Here is a 27,860-nt window from a genome sequence, read left to right on the forward strand (position 1 = left end):
TCTTATGTTCTGTTTATTCACCTCATGCCACCAGTAGTGACCAGCCCTATCTCTTCCCACTACAGTGCATTGCCAGTGAAACAATTAACAGGGCTGGCATCTGACTTTCATTATAGGCATCAGAGTTGACACGTTATTGAGATAAAAGAGGGGTCAGTTCCGGGCTTCACTGTGGTGTTGAAGAAACAGCATCAGTTCATGCTTGCAAGAATGTCATAATAACCGTAAGTCAAACAAATCAAGCTTAAGCTTGCTGTCAGTGAACACTGACGGGGACGGCACCAGCATGTGCTGCTCGAGCGTCAACAATGTGCCGCAGAATTTTGCAAGCAAAAAGTAACACACTTGTCAACAACTGTCTATAGATCCTTCCAGATTAAAACAAGGAAATAAATTTACAGAAATGGTGCAGTGGTTTGAAAGGACAGGCTTTAACAAAATAGTGCTTATGTATACCAGAACATGAATAATTAATTTAAATCACCTCCCAAAACGTATGAAGAAAAGCTCTGCCCATGAGCAAAACCTGGCAGGTTTAGATTTCTGTGAAGCAAATTTGTCTAACTAAATACTCGTAAGAGAATTGAAAGGTATGACAGCCCAATGCAAGTCCCAAAATATCAATAAAGTTTGGGTCAGGCAGTGGGAGAAAGGAAGATGTAAATCTTGAAAACTGACTTCGTTCATGAAGCATTACCTTGGTGAAGTAAAATAGCAGACCAGGTGTCTTGCAATGAAAGATTATCCAAACATTTTTTTTAGTTTGGGCAAGGAAATAGAATACTGGTCATGAACAAGTCATTTATTTTAAGAATATCCTTAAAAGTATTACAGTAAAATATTAAAGTAACTTTTCCCAGTATTATTGTAATGGTAGGAAAAGGGACAAAGAAGAAACCTTAAGAAGTACATTTTTCCTTTGCCAGCATTATCAGTGACAAATGTTGACACTACTTAATTTTAAAATAAATACTAGTGTTGTTTACTTCTAAGTCCAAAACAAAGTAGTCTATGAAGTTTTGGAGAAGGGAAAACTAAAAGGGAAGGGGAAAATAAAATTCAACCAAAAAAAAAGAATATCCTGAAAGCCAAAGTAACCTGTAACTCTGTCTGTCAAGTGTGCAAGTAACCATTAGAAGCTGATGCTGTAATAAAGAATTGTGAAGCAATTAGCAACAGAAATGCTCAGGAAAATCTAAGACTGCACATGGAGAGGAAGGAGAAGGGAAAATAGCACTGTAATGAAATTAATAATCTTCTTTCTATTTTAGGGGAAAAGAAAAGCAACTGCCAATTTACCCCCTGAATATTTTGCTATGGCAACAGTATATTCACAACATGGAAAGAGCACAATATATAATAAACTAACCAAAGTGCAGCTTAGTAAATCTGTAATATGGAGAGCAGTCTAGCAAAGCCAACTACTCAAATAGGGTTATGGCCGAATTAAGCCAATGGCATCTGAATTAAACCCGTTAGGCATCTACATTATGCTAGGGACATCAATTAGATGATCACAGAGGATGTCACAAGCATGCAAACACACAAGATTCCCTGTTTATTCAGTGCACAAGAAAGACAATAGTCACTAATTAAGTATCTGTATGATGTGGGGCCTTAAGCCCTCTTTGCTCTACTCTCTTCTCATTCTGAATACAGTCAGACTGACAAGTTTCTTCCTGTGCATTTTCTATGGCACTTAGCACTAGAGTAGGAGTTCACAAACATCGACTTTTCTCAAAACACTTAGAAGATAATGGGGCAGTTAAAATTAATTTCCAGATGGTGAATAAAAGCATGTGGATCTTGACATGAAATATAACCACTGATCCTGATTATGCAGCAGGAACCTAAAGCTTCATCTTTCAGAGGATGTAGCACTGTAACCTTTCCCTTTCAGGCAAGCGGCCATTGATTTCAGGGCTGAAGAGTTTCTCCATATCATACCCCAGGGCCTCGAGATAGGTACCTAGAAAACCAAGAAGACATGTGCATGAGTGTGTCTGCAAAATCTGGATAAAATATTTGGTGAGCACTGCATGGTATCTCTGAGGCAGTACTAGGGACAGGATCAGATTGAAAGCTGTTCGAAAGTAATCAGAGGGAGTAGATTCCCAAAGACAAGCTATGATAGCAGAACACAAAGGCTTTACAAGAGTACATTGTTTGAGTTTAATGTTTTTGATTGAAGCCAGGCAGAAAGGCAGACCATATGCCTGCCTGACAAAGCAAACAGGCAGCCTTGTTTCCCGCCATGCCACAGGCAAGAAAGCGGGCTCTCCCGCTGGCTGTGAGCCCAGCTTGTCACTATCCGGTGGCCTGACTCATCATCTCGCTGACGTATCCACTGGAGAATAGTTTCTCATCCTTCTGCAATACAGACGCATCAGCCTGTTCTTGTTCAGCTGCAGAACAGAAATGTCAATGCTGCAGAACCAAGCTTACGTAATTTTGGTATTTCGATCTGGTCACTGGTATATAATACCAACGGTCTTCCTTGGATGCTCCTCCTATTTCTCCCTGTTACCCCACTAGTAATCTCTGTTTTCCCTATATCTTCTTCTACATCCCCGTATCAATTTTGTACATGCCTTAGTTTCTTAGTTATACTAATTGACTTATTCATTCTCCTTAAATTATGGCGCAATTCAGGTGCCTCAGCATAGGTGCCTTCTTCCATTTTAGACATGGTAGGGTATTCCACGTAGCCACAAGTGACCACTCCAGAAGGTTTCAGGGCTTCCATTAATTCTGTCATATTTGCCAGTCCCATGCTGATGACTCTGGTGCCTTATAAATGACACTAGGCACCTATGTTTAAACAACTGAATCTCACCCTTACCATCTTCAATACTGAATCAGTCTGGGTTTTAAGCCGGAGTCCTCTCCATCTTTGACTGCCGCAGTAGGGTTATCTTGGCCGATATGATTCTTCATAAAGAACTTTTCATTTCCATTCACATTTTTCTATCTAAACGTCATGCACACACATGCACACACAGTATTTCTGTTAACTGTCAGAGTTTAGTTCTTTTGATGTTTGGATGGCCACTTACTTGCTTTACACAAAGCTATATTAAAATCATTTATCCATAGCAAATAGTTTCTATTGATTATCTGCTAAGATAAGATTCAAACCAGTTATTTTCTATTAAATTAAATATTTGATGCAGTACTAATGTATCAGAAAATGTTGTACTAAAGTTAAAATTGACACACCTATGACCTGTTCAGTTCCCTCTAACTATTTCATCTCCATATGCACAGATACTTAGATAGTAATACTTCTGTGGGATGATTTGATGAGTTTACAGCAGGCCTTCAGCAGCAGCTCCCCGTGCTATTAGTTAAAACACTGATTTGTGTGTATTTACAATATTGCTGTCCTGAGCTACTTAGCCCTCTCTTATCCATCCCTGAGCAGCTAAGAGCTTATTTCACTCTTCCAGTCTCACCAGGTGATAGACATTAAACTTTCTGCTTCTATTCATTACCATTTCAAGTCTTCCCATTTTTAACCCACATTTCTAATATTGATAATACAGCTTCTGAAGAGCAAAGTCTTTCTTTACATTTTCTATCAACTGATACATTGCAGAAAGTCTTGAACTTGTTTGGCCTTCTTCCTATCCCGACCTCTTGCTTTTCTAGCTTCATGCTAGCCAGCACAGCCCAGGATAATCTCCAAGCAACAGTGAATTACAGTAACAGAAAAATTAAATTGAACTAGTTTCTGGGCAAGGGTGAGTCAGCAAGCAGAAAACAAAATTCAGTGAGTATTGTGCAGGCTGTAACTGATGGCTGAGGGGAATAAAGACTTCCCATCCCTGATATTTAAAAAACAGATTAGGTTAGATTAGTCTCTGTCGTGATGTCTGATCAACATAGGCAACCTAGTCCAAGGGTAGGAAGTGGATTAGCTGACCTCCTGACATGTTTTTTCTGTGAATGCCAGTGTCCATGGACTTATTTGACTAGGCAAGATTCCCAGGGCGTTGCCATGACTTCCACACAACAAAAGGGAAAATTATTTTTTAAAACCTCTTCTCAGAGCCTGGGGGTGAATAGTAGATCTCCACTTCGTCTAAATCTAGTTTCAGTGATACTGTGTTCTTGCTGTACGGATGAGGATCTTGGGCATAGGAGTTTTGTCTCGATTTTTTTAAGCAAAAGTTAGGACATACAACACTGAGAAACACAGCATCCAAGTGGCTTTGTTAAAAAGACTCTGTTTTTCAAAAGGGACTAAGAAGATATGTAAGAAGCTAACAGCAAACAACATCCTTCCACTCAAGTTAGGAAAACGTGTGCTTCTTTCCAAGCTTGATTACAGCATTCCCTTACGTTTTCCACATTTATTTACATGAACATGGTTTCATTGTGTGATCTCTTTCTTTTGGTGTCAACGTAAATAGGCAAGAGGGAGAGGAGATTGAAGGTGGAAGCATGGAAATTCTTCCTTGCCCAAGGAGTAAAGAAGGAAGGAAAAAGCAGGTGGTGAGCACTCATGCATTTACAAGCCCCACAGCAAATCAACCAGCAGGTCCACCATTATGGCCCAGACGTTTCTGGTTGTTCTTGAAGCTACTGTGCTTCCATGCTAAAATCAGAAAAATAGACGTTTTGCAGATAGTCAAACAAAACTGCCTTTCTTCCCAGAAGAATACTTTTCCCTCTAGTAATAACACAAATAACCAAGGTCCAGAAGAAAAGGCACGTAAGTCACTCTTCAGAATGAAACATCGCTGTCAAGATCATCTGGATCCTGATCGTATTTCATTTGGCATTGCCAGACTTAAGGTTAGGAAAGTTATTTTTGGCAATAGCAAGGGGACAGCAGACAACACAGGCAAATTCATACACGGATCTGAGGTTTTACCTTCTGTAACATAAAATCAAAGAAAAGCTTGCTTAAATTGAGTGGCACAGTGTGGCTTTTGCCCCTACTGGGGGTACCGACTATGGTTTAATTGAACACAATTAAAATAATTTCTCTTCTTATAAGACAGTACTTCTAACCTCAAAATAGAAACTGCAGATGGTGCCAGGAGAGATCTTCAGTCTATACACTTTCTTCAAATAACAACAAACCTAAAAAATATATCTGTTTTTTCACTTTTTCTGAGACACCTTGATAGTATTTGCTGCCATCAATGAACTAAGCAAAAGCCTAGTGTCATCCAGCATCCTGGATAAAGATTGTAAAAAACCTAGAACAGAGCTAGGTCCAATAACATTTAGAGGTCACAAAATCAAGCACTCACATAAGTTTTAATAGTAAATGAAACACACTCACTCTGCACACTGAGAACTTGATTTCTACCTTTAATAAGAACCTCACAATGCAAAGTCAAATATAACTGCGTCTTCATACACCGTTAGCTTTAGATAATAAAAGGTGGCCAGCCATTCTAGCAAGATGCTAAGGGCAGGATAATATTAAAAAAAAATTAAAAATTTACAATTATTATTCATTTTTTCTGCTGAGAAAGGAGAGGATGGTTTACTCGGTTCTCAATACTTTACTGGAAAGCTAATGGCAGATGGAAAGGGGAAAAGGCAATTCTGTCCTAACAGCAATATGCTAAGGCCAGCAGAGCCATCTTCAAAATATGTCACATCTGACCTGGATATGAGGCACTTACTTACCATCAAGTATAGACAGTGAAATTAGAACACAAACAGTGTTAAATGACTGCAAACACAGTTAGTCTCAGCCTTTGCCAATGTAGTCTGTCAACACTGTTATCACTTGGTCTTCCTTGGCTCTCGGCTGCTTCACCAGCGTCTTGCACATGTAGGTCCACCGCCTGACTTTTTGGCTTGGTCACACAGAATGTCCAGCTTTTCTGGGGCACCCACAGTTTGAGAAGAAACAGAAATTTCTCTGACACTTCTGGGGACAGCTTTCAGCAGACTGCTGGTTACCTGCCAACTCAAGGCTCCCAAAAGGCAATTTTTTTGTCCACGAATCCTTGGCCTACATATCCTCCTCATCTAACCACACACCACTGGGAAAGGCTCTTCTTCCTTAACTCATTCTTGGCTGTGTGACACTGGTCTTGGGTATTGCAAGCAAGGGTGGACCAGATACCAAGAATAAAGGAAGCTTTTTCTGAATTGTATGCATTTTGTGAGTCAGAATTTACATTATAAGATTTGTAATATGATTATTGTACTATATTTGTGCTAAAGTCCTTATTTATTTGACTTACTTTAAAATTACAAATTTAAGCCCAAATACTCTCTCTATATATATATGTATATAAATATATACATATATATATATAAAAAAATATATAAAAATATATATAGTATATATATTGACTCACAGGCACCAAGAATATTTACTTACTGAATGTTTTTCTGTATGTAGATTCTTACAACATCCTAATCACTGTTGCACCTGGGTATCTTCTAAAACATGTTAAGTACCATGACTAACACATGTCAAGTGTTGTTTATTCTTGCTCTCAATCTGTTTTGTTTTGGTTCAGCTTCAGGCTAATATCACGACAGCTGTGTTTAGGTTAGAGAAAAAAAAAGGTTGAAGCAATACATACTGCTGTTAGAGCAGAAGGCAGTGCGGTCTTGCTTAGTGCTCCCATGCCATGACTATGTGTTTCTCAGCCTCAGACAAAGCAAGGTGGAAATTTCTGTCTCCTACACAGGAAGGCTTGCTGTTACAGAGGGATGTTCTACTCCCTCTGTGATGGGAAGATGTTTACCTTAGGCATTTATTTGGGTCTCTGAGAATAAGCAACAGTGCACTTGGAGGGCAAGAACTGAAATCTTGCCCTTAACAACAACTTACGGAAGGCAAAACAGAGAACAGACCACAGACACGTGTTTATAGTAGTCTGCGTTACCTTGGGGATGTACACCTTGTATTCTGCACTTCATGGCATTTCCTATGGGCTGAGGGCTTCACATCCAAATGCACGGAGTGGGTGTAGTGCAGAGGGAACAGGTAGGTGGGTAAATGTAAAAAAGAGAGAAGAATGCCATGGCTTCATATCCATCACACTGAACTAAGTCACAGTCTCCTATTCTATGGGAGATAAGGAGGTATGCATGTTTGCTAATATGCAAAAGGTTAGCATTGTTGAGAAATGTGGGAGCGCTCCCATGCCATGACTTGAACTGGCCAGATGTAAACTCATACATATGCGCCTTATTCTCTTGCTCATAAGCTGCGGGGCATTCCTGGGAATCCTGCAGCCCTGTTTGCGTTTATTACATTTTAAATTTTTTCTTTGTTAGTGTCCTTGTCCTTGCCACATAATTCTTACTTCTCTGATCAAATCCTCTGCCTGCGTATTGATTCTGATGGCCTTTCAACCTTTATACCCTGGGCCAGAAAGATAGAAAAAGGCTGTGGATGTTTTTGGAAGAGGAGTGGTAGTTCCAGGCACATCACAAGGAGGAGAAGTAACCATGAAGTTAGAAATGTCAGCAGAAGAACGACAGCTGTGGCAGTATAAGGAATTCTAGGTGAACCACAGAGAACAAGAACAGAAGAAGGGCTGGGGACAAGTGTTCTCCAAGGCTTGGGGAGGATGTGGGTCCAAACTGGTGCCAGAGAGAGAAGTAAGGAAAATGAGGTAGAAGGATAGAAGACCGAGCATGATAAAAATAAAAGAGAGGTGAGGTTAACCATGAAAGGGGGACAGGGAAGGAGGATAGTTGTGTCAGGTACTAAGATGACCAGCAGATGGTGAAGTATGGAATAGCTGCCTTGCCCAACAAGCAAAGTGTATGCATTAGGTCCCGATAACAACCGAAATTCAAGACCAAACTGACATAGAGGAAACTCTTTTACAAATTCCCTCGGTTGTGACCACAGACAGGCAGGAATAGGTGGGATAAATCTGTGTTCATATTTATAGGCTGATATCTCTATGCATGGAATAGCTTCAGGCTGTATTGGTAGTTTGTAGCTGTAGTTCTGTTTCTGTAACTAAATGCATTTCATACCCTTCAAAGCACATTCCACAGCAGCAAACTGTTGTACCATCATCCCTCTTGACACAGAAAGTTGGTGCCACCATGTGTGCTCCTTTCTTCTCCAGATCATCTTCAAAGGAGGTGACCAGCCATCAGAGGGTTGCACAAAAGTACCACCCCTCTCTCTGGCAGCTACTAAGAGGAAACACAAAAGCTTTCCACCCCTTAAGTGTGGGAAGCACCAGGATTATCCTCTCCCAACAGGAGGCTCTGACTGAATTAATTTTCCACGAACCTGCCATGCTGCTAACAATGTAGATGGGATCTTTTTGAATGCGCCCTCCAACATGGCACCAGTGCTGTTGGCTCTTCCTTCCTGGCTCTTCTGATGAACAGAGGAAAATGGAGAGTAAAAAACCTTAGTGAACTCTAACAGTCATTTTCCTACCAGGTAACCTTTATAATGCAGAGTTTTCAAGAAGATTGGATAAATTACTGTCTTCATACTTTGATGCTGAGCTCCTTTGGGGATTGACTATCCTTTTCATTTAATTGTCCAGTACTGGCATAGTGCTTCTGCTTCAGGCGCAGGATTCCCAGGAGCTACATTATCACAGAAAAAGAATAAGAGTAATCATGCCAGCTTTTGTTCTACACATTAAATAATGACCCTTTGAATGAGTCATTTAACCTGCCAAATTTTTAAAGATATTTTCCTTGAGTAATTTTGTAAGAATGATATTTCCGTATAGGAAGGTCATTCTTTGAAGGAAGAAGGCCCACCCAGAATAAGACAACCATGGCATTAGTAATTTCTGCATTGGAACATCTGTGAGTAGGTGAACTGGGTAACTGCCGTCCACTTTCTCCTGCAGAGCTTTTATTCCACAGGATTGACTCAGTACACCCAGCTGGTTTGTTGGACATAATTGCACGTAAATCAAAGTAAGAGGACCAAATATGTAAATAGGTGTAAATAGGACTTTTGGAAATGAAAAAAAAATTGCATCCCACTGTGCCCAGTAGGCTCCAAAGCCTGTTCCCGTTCTTTGTACAACCGCTCAGGTGAGTCCAAATATGGAATACATCACTAAGCATCCCTGCAGCTCTTACTTATTCAGAAATACTTAAGCTGCAGGGAGGCCGGATCAGATACAAAGTGCCACGTGTTGTCACTTCTATGTGAACTAGGTGACATTTCAGATAACATACTTTTCTCTAAAGGTGTGACAACATTACAAAAGAAACATGGAAATATAGTTCTCATTGTCTTTGTCACAAGGAAAAAAAAAATCACACATCAATGCAGTGGTGATATAATATGGCCTAATTCCATAAATGCTTAACTGATATAAGCCTGCATTTCAGATTCTGCTAATGCTGCCTTACAGTAGCCAGTAAACAAGTTTAGAGTTTAACTTCAAGGTGAGAACTATAAAGCAAAATGCTTAGGCTAGGCACATTCTTATCTCCCTAAGTGGACATGATGCTAAAAAACATCATTTGCAAAGCATGTTTAGGGTGGACATAATTTGTCCGAATGACAACGAGAGACTGATACAGAGCACAGGAAAGTACATGGTCTTTAGCAGACTGCAGCCTAAAAAAACCCACACCTAAATTTCGTGGCAGCTGAACAAGTAGAGAAGAAAGCAGAGAGACACCTACGCTACATTTCTCCGGCCAAAGAAGAAACATGTAGTAGCAGGGGCTCCCAAGTTTGTGGCTTGACCAGTCAACTATCACAGCTCCCAACACTCGTATAGGGAAATTTTAGCTGCCATGGCAACCGTTTTGTTTTGTTTTTTTTTCTGGTTGACTGCACTGTGATAAATATTTGATTAAACTCTTTTTATTTATGTCTTTAATCTAAAAGGTTTCTTTAGTGAAACAGTTAATTTAAAGGTTTGGCTACCTAATCATGCAGCAACTAGCACAGTTCAGCCCTGGCTTGGCTGAATGGCAGCACAATTAAATAATAATAAATGACAGAAGATAGAGAGTCAAAACAGTAAGGGAAGTGGACAAAGAATGCTCTTTTGGTGGTTAGATGGATGGATGAACCTGTGTGAATTTTTTTTATTATTTGATGGTAATTTCACAGAAAAGCTTAATTTCAGGCTGAAGAAAGCTTTTTATTAAGCCTGTGAATCTGAGCTGACATTACATTTTTAATCTTAAAAGAAATTCCAGACTGAACAAGTAATTTCAAATAGACGAATCAAAACATTTTATTTAAAATATTTTTTAATTTAATATTTTTCTTTGCTTTTGCTGCTACACAAAGTTTGGATTTTTTTGACACAATTCAGTGAATCCACAAAAAATTGTCTTGTGAGAATTACTTTTTTTTTCCATAAAAGATTACTGAACATTTTGCAAAGTATTTCAAGAAAACTATGATCCGAGGAACCTTCAGGAAATTCTTTTTATTTTATTTTATTTTATTTTATTTTATTTTATTTTATTTTATTTTTCTATTTGGCATATCTTAATTCCTGCATATCCCCTTCCCTGTCTTTCCTTTCATGCTGACTCGGCAATATAGACAGCGCTCCTCTACCTATCACCACTAAAAAAATTAAGTTTAGAATTTGTTAGACCCGAAACTTTTAATTTAGATTTTATTAGACCTGAAGCGATCTCTCACCACATTTCATTTCTCTGGGCCCATATTTAAATTTATCACTAATTGGCTTTTTATCAGCATCGCCTTTCTGTGACTAGCAGGCATCGTTTCTCGGCTCCTCTAGGGCTACAGGTGCATGCGTTCTTTTTAAACTGACTCCAAACCAGTGTTTCTGTAACTTGTGGTACATGGGCCACATGTTTTTTTTCTGAATTTAAATCGGATGGCACATGGCAGATATCAGTGACTTACCCTGCTGGGACCTTTAGCTCTTGCCAGTCTCACGCCTCTTCTTCCATGAAACCTTCTGTGAACTGCTGACCACAAGGAAAACAGGCAGACTCTGAGAAACCATGGAGAAAACAGAAGGTAAAATGTCAAACAGGATGATGAATTTTCAAACCAAGAATGTTATATTTGTTACTGGATTTAGGTGGTGTCTGGTTTAAAGGTTTCTACTCTTCTGATCCCATAAAAGAGCATTTTTATCTTGTAGAATCAGTGCATTTATAGGCTGAGGACACAAGTAACTGAAGACTTAAGTGAAGCACTATATAATGTAATTCAACCTTCCTTATTTCATTTATGTTTCTTATTTGTTGCTGGGATATAAAGCTTTGATATTTTACAAAGGGTACTCAGAATAGAATTTTTCTAATGGATGTGGTAGTGACAAGATTTTTTTCATAGTTTTCAATACTTGCTTTTTTACTGTGCACTGTCAAACTTTCAATTTTTCTTTCCCTTAAGGGTTTCTCTTTTTAAAATTTGGCACAGTATTGGGTTTTCTCCTTTCTTTTGTCTTTTTGAAAGTCAGATGTCTGCTTTGTTTATCTTCTTTCACATAAAAGGCATTATCAATAACATCTGCCCAGGCACTGGAATAATTAACCTTTTCATTTTTACTATAAGCAGATTTTTATAGAATCATAGAATCATAGAATCATAGGGTTGGGAGGGACCTCCGGAGATCATCTAGTCCAACCCCCCTGCCAGACCAGGGTCACCTAGAGCAGGTTACACAGGAACACATCCAGGCAGGTTTTGAATGTCTCCAGAGACGGAGACTCCACCACCTCTCAGGGCAGCCTGTTCCAGTGCTCTGCTGCCCTCAAAGGAAAGAAGTTCCTCCTCATGTTTAGGTGGAACTTCCTATGTTCAAGTTTGTGCCCATTAATGATTACATAGATGCTTTAGATTATAGATTATGATTACATAGATGCTTTTCTATATTAGTCAGAGGATGCAATCAAGATTAGAAGCATGCACTCCGCATATTCTTACACAGACATAGACACAGCCACTTCCCTAAACAGCTACACACAACCGTCTCCATCCAGTTGGTCTCCTTGCCTGCCCAGAAACAGAGATGACATGTGAAAGATCACAGCAGACAAAAAAAAATTTAAAAATAAGTAATTTAAATGTGAATGTATTTTTTTGAAAATTACAAAGAAATAAGAAGCCACTTATCCCTGCCATGCCCTCATGTAGAACTTTATTACCAAATATACGATTTTAATGGGACCACAACATCCATCGGGATGGGCTTTAAAAGAACAGTTTCTCACTAGCTATGCCATCTTGAATATTAAATGCACACTTTGTGTACAAGTGCTTTAACCATAGTGTGAAAGGTGAGCAGCACCAATGACATCTCCAACAACCATTTTAAAAAAGGAAGCACTACTCCATGAGGCAGCTTTCCCTAGGAGAGCACTGCGTATGCTGCAGAGCTCTCACAGTGATGGGGCCCAAAGCTGCAGCATCATACCTGTACCACACTCCCCACCTCTCCCACATGGTGCCTGTGCCACACACTCCCCCTGTGCTCCATGTACACCCGCTGACCATGTCACAACAGCTGCCTCGTGCCTTTATCCATCAGGGTCTAACAGCAAAACAGGAGGTAAAATCAAGAACCAGCCCTCCAGGCTAACAGCTTTCCATATTGTCCCACAAGGGCTTTTCTGGGGTATACCTGCTAGCCCTGCTGGAGTCTCTGACCTGAACCACTCCCGCTGGCCCAGCCTGCCCAAATGCTGGTGTGGGGCAGGACCTTTCTGCTTCCCCACCCTATCCCACAGTGAGCCATGTGCTTCCCTCCATCCCTGGCTTTTGGCAGGACGCCTAGATGCACCCCTCTTTTTGGGTGCTGCAGATTCAGAAGAGTTCAGACTACAGCAGGACAGAAGGCGCATCCTTTTGGGGGACATAGGTGAAGCCAGGAGACAGGAGTACTTCAGGCAGTAAGACCGATCTGCAAAAAGATGTGTTTGCAACCCAACAAAAGACAGTTACCATCGTTGATAATCCAGGATAGATCATTTTCATTCTGCGCACAACAGCCATGGGCAAATATAGACCCTTGCAGCCAGCACCCAAGGACGTGTAACATGGTGACTGTTGCTCTCAGACCACCATAGAAAACTCATAAATTTGGCATTGGATATTGGGCCTTGACCACTAGGAGTCTGAAAGATTCTGCAACATCAGATGATACTTTCCTGGCTATATCTTTCACAGGAGACTCCTGAATTAAATGTGCTTTTTGCTTATAGCTTTTAGTGCCAGCCAACTCAGCCCCAGCAACTCAGCCAGCTAATGTGGTTAGAGCAACACACAAATAATGAGAAAGCTCCAAGGATAAAACAAGATATCTAAGCTCCCTGCAGTGCCTCAAGGCCCATTCCTGTTTTTCACCCTCGTTGAAGAAGGAGCTCGCAGTCGGTTGCAGGCACAGCCCTCTGCCAAACCCAAGCTCTGGTATTCTTCCAGGACAAACCCATGAAGATTTTTTTCTCAGACATGGGGGAGCAAAGTTTGTTTTCTGTGTGCCTTTCCACATGGCCAGCTCTGGCAGGCTGCATACATTTCTAAGAGTCCTGGAAACTATTTTTCCCTCCCCCAGAGCAAGTGGACTAAACTGTGGGGGCGGCTGCATCTCTGCAGAGGAGTGGCAGGACGTCCAGCCAACACTGAAGGCCTTGTTTGCTAATGCCGTTCTGCCGGGGATGCCTTTGGCAGAGCAACACCACTTGTGTACGAGTAAACTAACCGGTGCCAGGGACACGATTTTAGGCTATCTAGGTGGCACAGAGTACACTGAATGGTGTTTCCTTCTTGTGCCTCCAGTCTAGCCAGAAACTAGGTAGGAGTAAGACAGCGAGTGAGTGGGTCATCTTGTGCCATCTTGTCTCTCAGAAGTGTGTTACGGCTGCAGTTTTTGGAGAAGAGAAGGGCAGAGCCACATTTTGAGGTCTCTGAGATGCAGGCTGGTTAGAGGTGGATGGGAAGAGACAGCAAAGACCATGACGTACAGGAAGTGTTTGACTTTTCTCTCTCATGTGTTTCTGTGTACCAGCTTTGGAGAGTTCTGGTGCCTACTGTGGTGCCTATGCCGAGCCATTTGCTACTGGCTGAAGAAATCAGGGAAGGGGGACCATGTCCAGGGAAACAAGGCCTGAGAATGTAATGTAGTTGTTGCATTAAAAGTGACATCAGCCTAACGGCAGTGGCTAACGCACCCCAACTAGCTAGTGAGCAGGGTGAGGTCACCACTCAGCTCTGCTTCACGAACTGGATCATTTTGGTTTCTGTCTTATCTGCCATTGCTTGTGACATTAATATGCTCATAATAAGCTTAACTCTTCCTGTTGCATTTGGTTGTAGAGGACCTTGGCCTTGAAGGCATTCCCAGGAGCACTCAAATAGGACAGCGGCCCCTGGGTTTGAGACTGGCAGGGACATGTAGGTGCCGGGGCCCTCCATTAATTTGGATGATGTAATGTAAGTATCTGCATTACTAAGTCTGTGGGCTTTGCAAACATGAGCAATGATGATCGATGATACTTGCACATTAAGGCAATACGCTTGATTTCACTGCAAAGCAATCGCAAAAAAAAATCATCAATTTGCTCTTGTGGGATTAGGATCTTAGTACATATCCTTGTGAGTGACTACAGGACACTTTGTGAAATGCAATAAACTTCTTAAGTACTATTACGTTATCCTCCACAGGCCTAATCTGTGGCACATTTGTAGCACGCCTGAATTGAGTCCATTAGGGATTTTTCAACAAAATCACTCTAACAGAGTTTTAAAGAAGAACTGGGCTTTTTAAAGGCATTGTTTTGTTTGCATTTTAGATAGATAGTAGTACTACTGCCCATCAATTTAAAGCACTCCGTCCATTTGAAACTGCATGGAAAGCATGAGATAGAGACTTCAAAGTAGACATTGTCTGCCTGAACCCCAAGCCTGAGTTTCCAAATACAGGTCAGGTTAAATGTCATAGCAAATGTGTTAGGCGTGCTCCATCTGAACCCTGAGGTAATCAAAAGATTTAAGACTGTCTCCTGAGGAAGGGTAAAGCTCTGCTCCTATTCAAACTATTCAAGAAACAGGGGAACTAGTAGACCTGCTGTTCCTTTTTTGCAGCAAAGAATGGGACTTCTGTTACTTTGAAACATTTGGAAATTAGATTAAAAGATTTTGCAGATGATCCAGTCATTAGAGATGCAGGAATTTTTAATTTGTAAAACTGGCCTAGTGACAATGACTCCCTCAAGACCTTGGTAGAAAGAAGTGGTTCCAGCGGCGTGGTCACGCTGCAGGCACCTTTTGGAAGCTGAAGGATACAGAGGCATTGAAGCATTACCACAGGAGAAAGAGCCCAAATCTGCATCCAGAAAGTGAACCCTGCACAGATTGCTTCTGCACTGTATGGCAGGAGGTATTGATTTCCTCACTCATGTGGAAATTATAAAGATGTTGTGTCATTTTTGATTTAATATCGCCCTGAAGAATCGCAAAAAGTTTCGCACGCTGCAGAAGGAGTTTGTGTCCCACTAAGTGCTGATATCAATTATGAGCGGAGAACAAACCAGCTGTAAGATTTTCCGCTTTACTGATTTCGAGGGATAAGGATAACACAAGCCTTGACTCTCTACATCAGCCTGTGTTTATATGGTTCCTCACACCAAAATTGTTTCAGGAGGAAACAAGTCAAGGAATGGGACTTCCACTTCTTTGCTGACTGTTTTAATTAATATATTATTCTTCGGAACCTATTGCTGCCTTTTTGCCTGTATTCCTCTTTCCCAGCTTTGCTAAGGATGGCACAAGCCAGCCGTCTGCATCCCAATGTATAATGTATGTACTAAGCACTGATCCAGGCCTCACGGCGGCACTTCCTTTAGACCTTAAGAGGAGGCTTAAATCCAGGAGACAGGCAGCATTGTAGACCACCCTTCGGTACTCTCTATTAAGGCTACTATGCCTTAACCCTACAGCCTTCTGGTGCTACAAATCCCATTCATAGCGCAACGCAATCAATGCATAACAAGCTCGGGCACCTGCACAGGCACGCCCGGCTGGGTGCTGGCTACAGCACAACCCATGTCCCTTACTGGATCCAGCCCTTCATTTTGGGTTCATACCAGTATGGCATTAATATTTACCTCCTACTTTCCATACAGTTGATCCACATTTTCTTTCTTTGTTCTCTCTTACTTTGTACATCTGTACATATCAAGACCTTTTGTCGTTTATTTTGAAGTTCTCTGTGAGCTTTGAGTTGGTTTGATTTTTGGCATTCCTAACGTTATCCCATTGCATTCTGAACTACAGATAAGTAGTTTAACAGGCTAAAATGGCCTCTGTTACTCACTGTTTCCTATTCATCCAGTAGGTTTGAAGCTGTTTTTTCCCTTTTGTGTAGCTGCAGATTACAGACGACTTCTACATTCAAGTCCCTAAACTTAATGCAGATGATTTTACCAATAAGTCCTATGAATTCATCACCATTTCTGCTTTCAAAATCAAGGAGATTAGTTGCAAAACTACCTTAATTTCTCCCTTTATCTTAAATTGAATCACCTTGTGACCACTTCAATTAAAGTTTTACCCCAGAACCAGATCTTCCGTAAAGCACACATTTCAAAAACAAGTTTAAAATTACATCAGTTCCTGATGTTTAAATTACTATTCGGAGAAGAACCTGTCATCCTTCACAGTCAGAAATAATATGCTCTGCTGCTACTAAGGAAACAGGAAATGCACATTTTCAATATATATCTAGAAAGTTTGTGAGCACAAGGAGGAGCAAAGCAGCTCAGGTAGCTAACGTTTTGAGATGACATCCGTCTGTGTCTGCCAAGGTTTTACGTTACAGAGTAGACATGTAGTAAAGGACTGGCAAGAAACAGGGAGTGCTGGCACAACAGGATCAACAAAGAACAGAGATAGGAAGCAAAAGAGGCTAATCAAGAACAGACAGAAACCACAAAGGAATTTGTTGCCAAAGCATCATATCCTTTTTGAATTCCAAAAAATTACATTCCACCACAGTGATTCCAAATTATCAGAGCTATTTACAGTTTAGATACAATTACCAAGATATGTGTTCCTCTGCAAAATTGAGTTAGATGGCCTTTGCCAGCGTCACCCAAGTAGGTCATCTTTTAAGGCACTTTGACCTAGATAGTTTCTTTTCTAGACACATTTTCCTTATTTTTTGCAATATTATCACATTAGTGATATACACACTGTATTAGTGATATGGACTGCCCTCATGTTTTCTTTTTCTGGAGCAGTACATATCCCCTCAAATGAATATTTCACTCTTAATTTCTGTTTCATTGTTTGTATGTGTAGTCACATCCTTATCTTAGTTTTATCAGAGGAAAGTACTCAATGGCAAAGATGCAAACTCCATGCTTTCATTTAAAGAGGATAAAAAATATATTTTGTAAGCACAACTTTCAAAACATTATCTGTTTACCTGTGTTCAAGAAGTAGCGTTAGTATTCAATCACCTGAAGTGGGTAGAAAATAAGAAGGGAAAATAAAACAGGTGAGTAACATCAGCTTTGTGGAAGGTATTAACACCAAGTTCCACTGACCTCAGCGTAGCTATGTCCAAATGAGGCTTTGCTCTTGGAGCTGGACTTTGGGTGGAGATCTGTGAAATATGTGTGTAATGCAGGTAAGTGTAGTGGGTAGACAAAGAATTCTACACTTTAAAATGTGTTTTGTCTCTCTTCTCTGAATGAGATTTTGTAAGTTTCCAGAGCTGAGGATGTGGCAATTCAGAAGTTATTCTTCTCTCACGATTGCCCTTCTCAGTAAAAATACAGCTCTTGCTTGCACTAAATCCCAAATAGACCAGTGATTTAAGAAGATTATAAATCATCAACCAAGAGTCAGACAATGGGTATTATATATACCTCTCAAGAAATGCATTTTCCTGTAAGAATTAGCATGATGAATTGTATCGCATTGGAACAATAATGAATCCCAGGAGAGAATGGTAAATCAAACAGTATTTCTTTGCAAAGAGCATGCTTTTCACCACTGCCAAACTGTACATGCTATTGATAGGAAACAAGAGATTGTACTGACATCTGATTACAGTTGTCTAAACCAAAGTACTCCACTTTCTGAGCCCACTGCAAATGTGTTGAAAGGCACAGGGAGAAACACTGGAACATTTGGAATGCATGGGTAACATGACAGAAGCTTTGGCATGGCATCATTCAGAGAGCTGTAAAATACCTGCTGCAGAAGGTGTTTCCACTTAGTCCCTTCTGAATCTCTGAGAACCATTTTCTTTTTGGAATTTGGCCAGTTCTGAAAAGCAAATGATAGCTAACAAGTTTGGCAGTGCCAAGGAGATACAGAACTTTCAGAAAGATTGTAGTTGCCAGCCCAAATACAAAAGTATTTTTTGTTCTGTGCTCACTAAAGTCGTGTCAACAGTCTTATTTTAGCTTACATCTGCACACAGTCTCTTTTAAAGCCTCTTTTAGAGTCTTTCCTCAAAAACGAAAAACATTCCAGATTGAATTATCTTTTGTCTGTGAGTAAAGAACTCAGTATTAAAGAAAGACAAAAAGACAATTGATGCATGCAAGATGAAAGATGTTGAGACAAGGAAGTGATGTTGTCTGAGACAATATGAATGTTTTCAAAGCTCTTTCTCATGATACTGCTCCATCAGACTCAAAACTGTAGCACCGATCAGCTCAGTCACCCAGGGCAAGGATCAAGGTTTGGTTCAGGATGTCCAGGAACAATAAATTCAGGCAATAGGTTTTGGGAACATAACAGAGAAGCTGTTATTCCCACTATGTGTTAAGCATGGGCTTCAGCCCTAGATATTGTCCCACTGAGCCTACCAATGCACATCCGTATTCAGGAGTGGATCATCACTAGCCAGTGAATGTGACTGATTGCAGAGTCCTCCCATCCCTTACACTATCCTCCTCTCCTTTTCTCTTCCCTTCCCTCTCTTCTCCTCTTGCTCTGTTTCCAGCCCTGCAACCAGCTTATCTTTCAGGACGTGTGGAGAGGGAGAGGAAAAGGAGAATACCCTCAGCCCAGGGCCAAGGATCAGGTGGGAGAAGGCATTTTATTTTATTACTGTCTTTCACTTATGGCAGTAAATGAGGAAGCCTTTCTTTGACATAGGTGGCATTAAATATTATTTTCTTTTAACAGACTAATTTGTAAAATAGCAGATGGAGATTACTCCATTTTCAGTGCTGGAAAATAATGCTTTTAGGAAGTGCTCAAGAGTCATAACTAAACTTGAGTTTCCAATGCAGTACCATGGAAAATAAAGTCGATTAGATTATTCTGGATAAAAAATAGAGTTGGCACTGGAACAGGCGATACCAGACTATAACTTTCTGTTTCGGTGCACATAATTTGACAAGAATGTTGAAAAAAATGAAAAGATGCAGAAAAAAAGCCCCAGAAAGTTCAAGAAAATACTTAATGCAAGAGACTGAAAGAGCTTCATGTGTTTAGTTTATGAAAACCATAATTGAGGGTCAATTATACACTGACTCCAGTATAGCACTATTTCATAGAACATCCCAGGTGGGAAGGGACCTCAAAAGATCATCTGGTCTAACCTGGTCCATTTCCAGAGTAGTCAATATTAAAAGGCTGTTTAATAAAGCAAAAGAAGAGACACTGCATGATGAAGCATTTAAGGTATTGAACAAACTGCCCTTGGAGCAAACTGCTCAGTAACACATTCCTATCTACGTCTTCATCCATTAAATCAGAAGCAAATGCCTTTCCCAAAGATAGCCTTTAGTCAGACTAGCCTCAGTGAAAAGGGGAAATTGTTGAAATCTAAGCCATGTTATGACACAGAGAAAGATGGAAAGATTTTAAGGGTTCCTTCTTGCCTTCAGGTACTGCAATATCAAGAGCCAGTAATCCGTATGAGGCAGTTAGTGAGTGATGAGCAAGATGCAGCATTGCAATTCCCCTCCTGTTCAGCACTTGCCTTACTAAGAACAGAGAGATAGATAGGGGCAAGGTCCCACTGAACAGCTTCCTGGCTACCCTCGGTACTGCTGGTTTTTACAGGACAGGTGAAGCTGGGTTTGACCCTTGCGGGGCTGTGATCATGCTTTTCCAGCTCCTGACAATTTTGGAAGGCGTTAATGTGGTTAGCAGTTCTCAGTCGGGTGTATGAGTCACAGGTAATGGACTGCCTGGGTATGCTTTTAATTAGCAGCAAGGCTGTATTTAAGAAAAGAGCTGTAGCTCCTGGGCCTAACTCCAGTTGGGCAGAAAGCTAGGGACACGCTAACAAAGAGCCATGCCACACCTCTAGCTCCTCACATATGCTCTCCACCTGGTCCCTTTGGAGGTGTGAGAAAGATCTATGTAGTCACCTCACGGCTCCTGGCAAGCTTGATGGTGTTGTCTCAGTGGGCTGAGACATTCAGAAAGGCTATCTGAACAATACCGGCTTTCTTCAGTTTTACAAACCTGGGCTCTGGACAGTGTTGGCTTCCCTCAGTCATGGATTGCTCTAATGCATTGCTACCTGAGAACTGGTAGAATTATTCGGCATTGCAATAGGCTTCCCTTTGAAGGGAGGACTGGAGACCAGCCAGACCTGAAAGCTAATTTGTATGTGCTGTGTGAAACGCTAGATTTGGGCTTTCCGGCAGGGTAAGCAGTACTGCTGAGATTCAAGAAGGAAAATTAGAATATATAACCCCAAGAACCCTTTCCTCTAGAGGAAATGGCCTGAGGCAAACATATCTGGAGCAAGAATGGAGAGCTTTCAGCTGCTCCCAGAAGCAATATTGGGCTGTTTTGCAAGAAGAACCCACCCAAATCCTGGTATTAGACCTTGGTTAGAGCGATGAAGAGATGTGTCTGGCATGTCATGGATTTGGAATGTCTGCAGTGACAACAAATATGTTAATGATCCTATTGAATATGATTTCTCAGTGACGTAAACGTGCTAAATTCTACCAAATTCTGCTTTCAGGATCGTATGAGCCGGTCACAGGAATTAATGCCTGGATATGTAGGCATTGTTCTGTGTTTTGTGCATCAGCTTTAGGGGAAATCACCTAGCCTTTGTTGGTAGACAAGGTGGTACCACAGGGCTTATGTGAGCAGGAGAGGTTGGCATTGCTCAAAGGAACTTGCATATCACATTCAGTATCTCAGTTATTTAAGACAAAAGAATTAGACATCTGTGATTGTGAGCAGATATGTTTCTACTGCATTTGAGGAAAGAATGATTTGGAGCAGAGCAAAAGCCATTAGAGCTGCACGCTGGCAGATGTCCAACAAATGCAGTAATTCAGAGGAGGGGTTGCTTCCCCACCACACCAGAATGGGGAGTGGGCTGGCTGGAGGCACCCTCTTGAAGGAGGTGGGGAGATGAATCAGTGAAGGAAGGCAACAACACTTTTTTCCTTCTTGCCTAAGTCCCGTGAGAAGTGCTAGCATCCCTGAGGGCTGGTACCAGAGGCAGAGAGATGTGTTTGCCATGCTCCTTATGAGATAGGCTAGAGAGATGTGGAGAGAGTTTTGCTGATCTGATTATGTTTTGCAATTTTAAAGAGCTGTATTATCAGGTGAAGGCATGAAAACCTCTTCTGATCTGCAAAAGATAGTAATTCAGAAGGAAAGTCATTCGGTAGCTCATTTTCATTATTAATTTTCATAACATTGTTACTTTCTGTTAAGATATTTTATGTAATTTTGATTACTTTGGCACAGTTGGGCCTTACCTTCAAAATTTACAATATTATTTCAGGTATATTCTTCCTGCTAAGCTTTTTCCCCTCAGTGTCCGTACTCAGTAACACGGCACAGTACTCAGGAAGGTTTATTTGCATGTACTTTTAAATATACTCATTCAAAACTACTAGCACAATCAGATAACGTGAACTATGCATAGACAGGATTTCTGATTCCTCAGTTCTGCCATGGTTTCTGCCGTTAATGCGCAGATGTTTGGATAATGGCTTCTCAGGGCATGGCTCCTTGGGGGGCGCACTGGGGCAAGACCTGGCAGCCATGGCCCATCCCAACCCCCAGCCAGGAGCAGGGCAGCCGGGGGGTACTGGGGCAGCCCCAGCCATGGCCATCAGGCATCTCCCTGGGGACGGGCTGAGGCCAGGCCCAGACGTTGGCCCACGGGTGAGTCAGGATCAGCGGGGCCCATGGCCCATGGCACCACAGCTGGGTCTGTGGCTCTGCGGGGGATCCAGCACCAAAGTCATGGCTTCAGAGCAGCTCCCATGGGATGGGGTGGGCCATGGCCATGGCCCCCCACCCTCAACAAGGGGTTTCTTCACACCTCGCACAGCCCTGTGGTCAGAGGTGCTGGGCGTGAGGCGCCATGGCCATAGGGGTGGCCTGGGCGATGTCTGATGGGTCACAGGCCTGGTTGGGAGTCAGGCCACCCCTGAAGAGCTATGGGGGCATGGGGACAGTTGGGGATACCCCCGAGGGGCTTCAGGGCTGGGCAGAGGGGTTCGGGTGCCGCTGAGGAGGTCGGGACCCAGGGCTGAGCTGGGTGTTGCAGAGGGCTCGGGGCTGTTGAGAGTGGGTGCTGTGGGGAGCCTCGGGGCAGGGCTGCAGCTCTCACCCAGGGAGGAGCAGCAGGGGCTGGGCCCCATGGCGCTCGGCGCAGGGATCAGGGTGGCCCGAGCTGGCCCTGGGGCGGTGGGGAGTCCCCATGGCAGGGCAGGGCCCGGCCTCACCGTCCCAGCCAGGGAGTGGCAGTCCATGGTGACAGTGACCAGGGTCAGACATAGCCCAGTGATCACCCGGCAGGTCCATGGCGATGAGGCAGGTCCAAGGTCAAGCTAGGAAGTAAAGTTGGCAGGTCAGGGACAGGGTCCGGCTCCGGATCAGCAGCCCATGGCCCAGGGCAAGCTGGGCTGCCAGGCAGCAGGCGCTGTAGCTCCGGCAAGGGCAAAGCTCTGGAGCCTCAGCTTAAAAGTAGATCCAACAGGGCAGAGAGGGACACCTGCCATGGCTTCCCCACAGCACCATGCTGGCTGGGAGCCTCTCCCCACATCTCCAGCGGGAAGGGGGCTGCCCTCGGCTGCAGTTTGTAAGCTGGCCCCAAGCCCCGGCAGCCAAATCTCCAGGAGGCGAAGATGCGCTCAGGGCCCGTATGTGGGGTTTTTTGAGGTTGAATTCCCTTGGATGTCAGACTAATGCTTTTCTTCAGCTTTGTGATGTTTTTCTTCAGTGTTTATGGTTATCTGTAGCACCTACATCACAATATTTCCGTTACTACCCTCTTTCCCTCCTTCCCAGCCTTCTTCCTTCTTCATCTGTGTTGCAATCATTTCACTTTGCATCTGCCATCTTTCAAAGCATTGAACTCTTCTGTCCGCAGCACCCTGGTGCTCGTTCTTGTCTAATACTACTGCTTCCAGTAATGCTATAAGTATACTGTAGTACAGGCTAATTCGAACAGTGGCTGGGTTTGATGAGTTTGCTCTATAAAAAACATGATGTCTTCACTGAGCCCATCACTTCATCAATGTCCATTCCAAAGTTCTCAGCAAAGCACGGTGATCTTGAAATTCACCCTGGCTTTCAGCACTGATCAAGCACGTGACTTGTCCTACCATTTCAACTTAACTGCATTTTCGTGTTTTGCTTTATGTAGTTTTATGTGGATGCAACCATTTTGGCCCTCTGCCACTTACTGCAAGTCTAGGCAGAGCGTGCCAACAATAACAATACGCTTAACGACAGCAAATGTCTTTAATCCAAGTGTGTTTGCTAGTATCCAGTGTCAACAGCGTAAACTAAGAAGTCTAATGCTAGATCATCCAAAAGTAACATTTTCAAATCCATCTCTTATCCTTTATGTTCAGTTAAGGAACGTCATGAAAAAAACAAGGTTAATCCTGTGTATTTTTATTCTCCCACCAAACACTGTTTTGAACCACTTGTTCGAGAACCCACCCATTCTTAGGCAATTACTCAGAAAGTGCTCATGTAAATAATGTACATGAGTTAAATAGTTTGCCCATTAAACAACTAACATAAAATGCCTTAAAATGTAACAAAGCATAGCGTGCATCTGTATAGATATTAAATACATACATATATAAATATTTATGTATATTCTTAAAGACACATATAGCTAGCTTGTATGAAGTTAGTGTAAATCCTGAACTGGGTTACCTGCTCTATCTGTATATTCCGTGATGAGTATATGAAGTTTCTCTTTCTGTTCTACAGCAGTATAACAACCGTACTATTAATAATAGGATTATACTATAGCATGTAACACTAATATTATAATCATATTACTGTATTTATTATAATCATATTATTGTATTGTGACTGCAGTGCTCAGTAAAAAGCACCAAATCTGGAATGAGCACAAGGCTCTGAGATTCCCGTCTCTAACTGTGTATGTCACCCAGCACTTTGTGAGTAACAAGGCGAGCAGCAAACATCTCAAACCACAACTGCATCATACCGCTATAACCTGATGTTGTCCTTTTGCTGTAGCAAACTCTGAAATTGTCTTTTCCCTCTACTTTCCCATTTCCAGTGATTTCATTGCTCCTTGAAATTCCTCTCCAGGTGGTGCCCCTTCAGCCTTTGCCTGCTACCCTGCTTACCCAGAGTTTCTAGGGCACTTGCACCTGGAAGAGACAGCAGGATTTGGCACTGAACTGGAATGCACCCTTCCTGCTTTCAACACCATCTCATACTTCTCTGCCAGTTCTCAGGAACAGGTTTTGTGCTTGTGTTATTGGCCCAGCTGTATTGCCATACAGCTTAGCCCTTGCCTGTGTTGAGTAGCGATGTCTCCAGGCTTTTTGATTTCTTCACCACTTTACACAATGTTATTGCTTCTTCAGCTTCTCCAGAAGTCTTGAGTCACTTATTCAGTCTCTGTAACTTCTAGTTCTACTGCTCGTCCAACTTTTCCATGGTTGTTTAGGCCTCTCATAACTTCCTCCACAGTCCTCAGGATCAATTTGCATTCTCCACCCACTCTGCGGAGGGTTATCTTTGGCATTACTAGTTATTTATCTGCCACGTTGTCTCTATGTTATCTTAGCTACCTCCTTTGCAGAGGTCTCATTTAGCTCATCCAGGTAATATCTGTATTGATTTGCACTTAGTTATTTTTTTATTATTTTACCATAGCTTTCCCCCAAGTAATTCAGTTTAGCTAAGTGTGTATGTCTCCATGAGGGAAACATTGGCAGCAGTCAGATCTGTGTCAGCCAAGGTACCAGCCTCGAGAACTCCTCCAGCTAGTAGGTTATGACAATTAACACAGGCTGAAGTAGAAATCACAAACTGGAGGCTACAACTTACCTGTATAAACATTCTTGCCCTGCTGCAAAGGTGTCAGCCGTGTTTAAAAACTGGCAGTGGACCAATTTAAAAAGGCAGTATCAGTAGTAATAGATATATGACATGTTACTGACACCACATTCAATTAAACAGAAAAAGCAATACATCACGTGATCAGCTAGTGTATTTGTGGAGTTTGGGAAAATGGTTCAGCAAAGGCCTGTAGCAATGTTTCCCCTTTTCCAACTTTGCATTTAAACACTCCTTAAGCTCCCAGATGTTTTCCAACTTTTGTCTGTTCAGTAACAGAGAAAAGAAGTTTTGATATAATGGAAAATGCCATTAACAGGTTAACTTTCAACTTTGCCTTGAACTTCTTAAATGACTGATTAACTTACTTCCTGACAGTTTATAGAAGAAATGAGGGTTGTAAACAGGACTGCTTACTTCTTTCTTATCACTTAAGTATCTGTTTAATTTATTCATCACTCACACACTTAACTGCCTAGAAACAATGCAGGGTGAAGTGCTTGTAACCATGAATTCCACAAAGTCATGCACTAGACAAGAATGAGGATAAAGGCGGAGAAACCACTCAGTCCTCTTTAAGCCCTAAAAATGTACCCTACAGTTCAAGTGGTGCCTACAGGCACTTCCCACTGAAGTAAGTGGCTTTCAGTGTCCCCTGAGCATGACACTCATGAGTGAATGTGTACTGGATGGGACCTTTGTATACCATCCTCTAAGAATGAGAAGGGAAAATGACTTAGGAGTTTGTATTGCAGTTTCTCTTTCTAGCATGACACCAGCTTAAAAGAGCCAGGTCTTACTGAGGAGGCACCATTGCCTTTGGCCCATGTATCTAAGAAGCAACCAGGCGGCCTTGTCCTGCTGAGCCTGGGTAGCTCCTCACAGACCACGTTGATAAGGCACACTGCTATGCATAGCAAAAGGCAGAGCAGGGCAGGATGGGACACTGTTTACATCCAGTCACTTTTGCTTTTCCAGCCCAAAGGAGGTTCTCAGGTTTTTTTTTTGGATCAGTGAGGAGGGCACTCAGGGCAAGCCCAGAACAAGGCCTGAATTTAGCATCAGATTTAAAACATGTCTTTGAACTTCTCTGAGCACTCAGCCCACATCACTGTCACTGTGCTGGTTTTTTTAAAAAAAAAAAGTACCTAATGACGTCTTTTCTCAGTCTCCTCTGTGAACTAACAAAGCCTTCGAAAAACAAACAAACAAACAACAAAACCCCCCAACCCCCACCATTTTGTATGGCAGAGGTATAAGAAAACAAATAGTATTAGCGCTCAAGAATCTGCTTCAAAGTTGGACCCATTTCTGTATTCTCCTCGATACCCTTTCAATTTTAGTGAAAAGATATATGAAGGATTATATGAGCGTTGACCCTTGGCATAAGAAAAATATTTTTACTGCCTTATTTGACAGCAAGGAAAAATTGCTTTATGTCTGTGTAGTATTGTCCTTATCATTAAAACAACCTGCTTTATTATAGCATTGCTCTGTAGCAAAACCAGTTTCCATGTCTCTCAAGCTGGCTGTGTTAATAAAAAGCTTTCTATTTGCCCTTGATGGGCAGGCTATGAGCCTACTAATTACTCTGAAAAGAAATTCCTCCTTGTAGTGTAATTCTCTCGTCTGTATAATCATACTTTTGGGTCCTACTTCTCAGTGCTGAGCCAAAGGCTGGTTAAAGTGGAAGCATCAAGTGATGGTTCAACAGGCCAGTCTCAGTAAAACTCCTCTTGCTCTTTCCATAGAATGTCAACGATGTTTTAGCATCTTTGATCACTCTTCCTTGGGCTCTGAAAAGTCTACAGAAAAACTCCAATGCTGAAGTTCAGTGTGGTGTTTATCACAGCTGTAATGGGGAGAAGCAACACGAGAAGCACCCAAATGGAAAAAAAACAGACTACTCTCATTGTCAAAAGCGATGGTGTATACTCAATATCCAGGATGATCTTATGTCACCGAACGGCATACAGTAACGCCAAAGAGAAGAGACACATGGTCCTTCCTCAGAGAGGAGGCTAAAAGGACCAGAAAATGAGGAGAGGCATGAATATAGCTGGAAATTGGCATCTTAAAAGAGTGAAGGCCACACGTGTCTGCAAAACCATGTGTAGAAGGTCCCACACCAGTAATGATAGTATATTCAGGAACTGGAAGTAGGAATAGCTATTTCAGTGTGGTGCTGTCAGTGCCTACTGCTTTAAAGATGACGTTTTATTAAATCAGTGATATTCTTTGAGGATTTTTCAAGGCATGAGGTTGCAGGAGCTCAGTCGGTGGTGGCACAGATGTTTCTGCGCTATGTTCATCTTGCAGAGCAGACATACCATAAAAAGCAGTAAATTTTCGACACTCACCAAAGAAGAAGTCTCAACGGGGGCTACACAACGTTGATTCTGGTGACCACTGCAGCTGCATCACTGCTCAGGGACCACTTGCTGTTTCTCTTGTTGCTCTAGATTTGCCGTTCTACAAATACATCCACAAACACTGCCTCCAAGAAGCTACTGTTTTAGAGCTGCTTGTATGGTGGCTAGCTGTGGCTGAATTAATTTCACAGCCTTTTAAGAATTTATTTTTCAAGTGTTGTGTCATCCTTCTAAAATGTTATGGTAATCTGTTAAATTACACT

General features: G+C 41.9%; 1 long non-coding RNA gene across 1 annotated transcript; it reads right to left on the minus strand.

The window, feature by feature from the left end:
* Window positions 1-13: 13 nt before the first annotated feature.
* Window positions 14-27,775, minus strand: LOC128918119 (uncharacterized). Its single transcript, XR_008469444.1, has 3 exons — window positions 27,586-27,775; window positions 10,829-10,919; window positions 14-1,969 (listed from the first exon to the last, which is right to left on the minus strand). It is a non-coding gene; the product is annotated as an uncharacterized LOC128918119 (long non-coding RNA).
* Between the last annotated feature and the right edge of the window lie 85 nt (window positions 27,776-27,860).

The sequence above is a fragment of the Rissa tridactyla genome, chromosome 1 (genome assembly GCF_028500815.1).
Source record: "Rissa tridactyla isolate bRisTri1 chromosome 1, bRisTri1.patW.cur.20221130, whole genome shotgun sequence".
Lineage (NCBI taxonomy): Eukaryota > Metazoa > Chordata > Aves > Charadriiformes > Laridae > Rissa > Rissa tridactyla.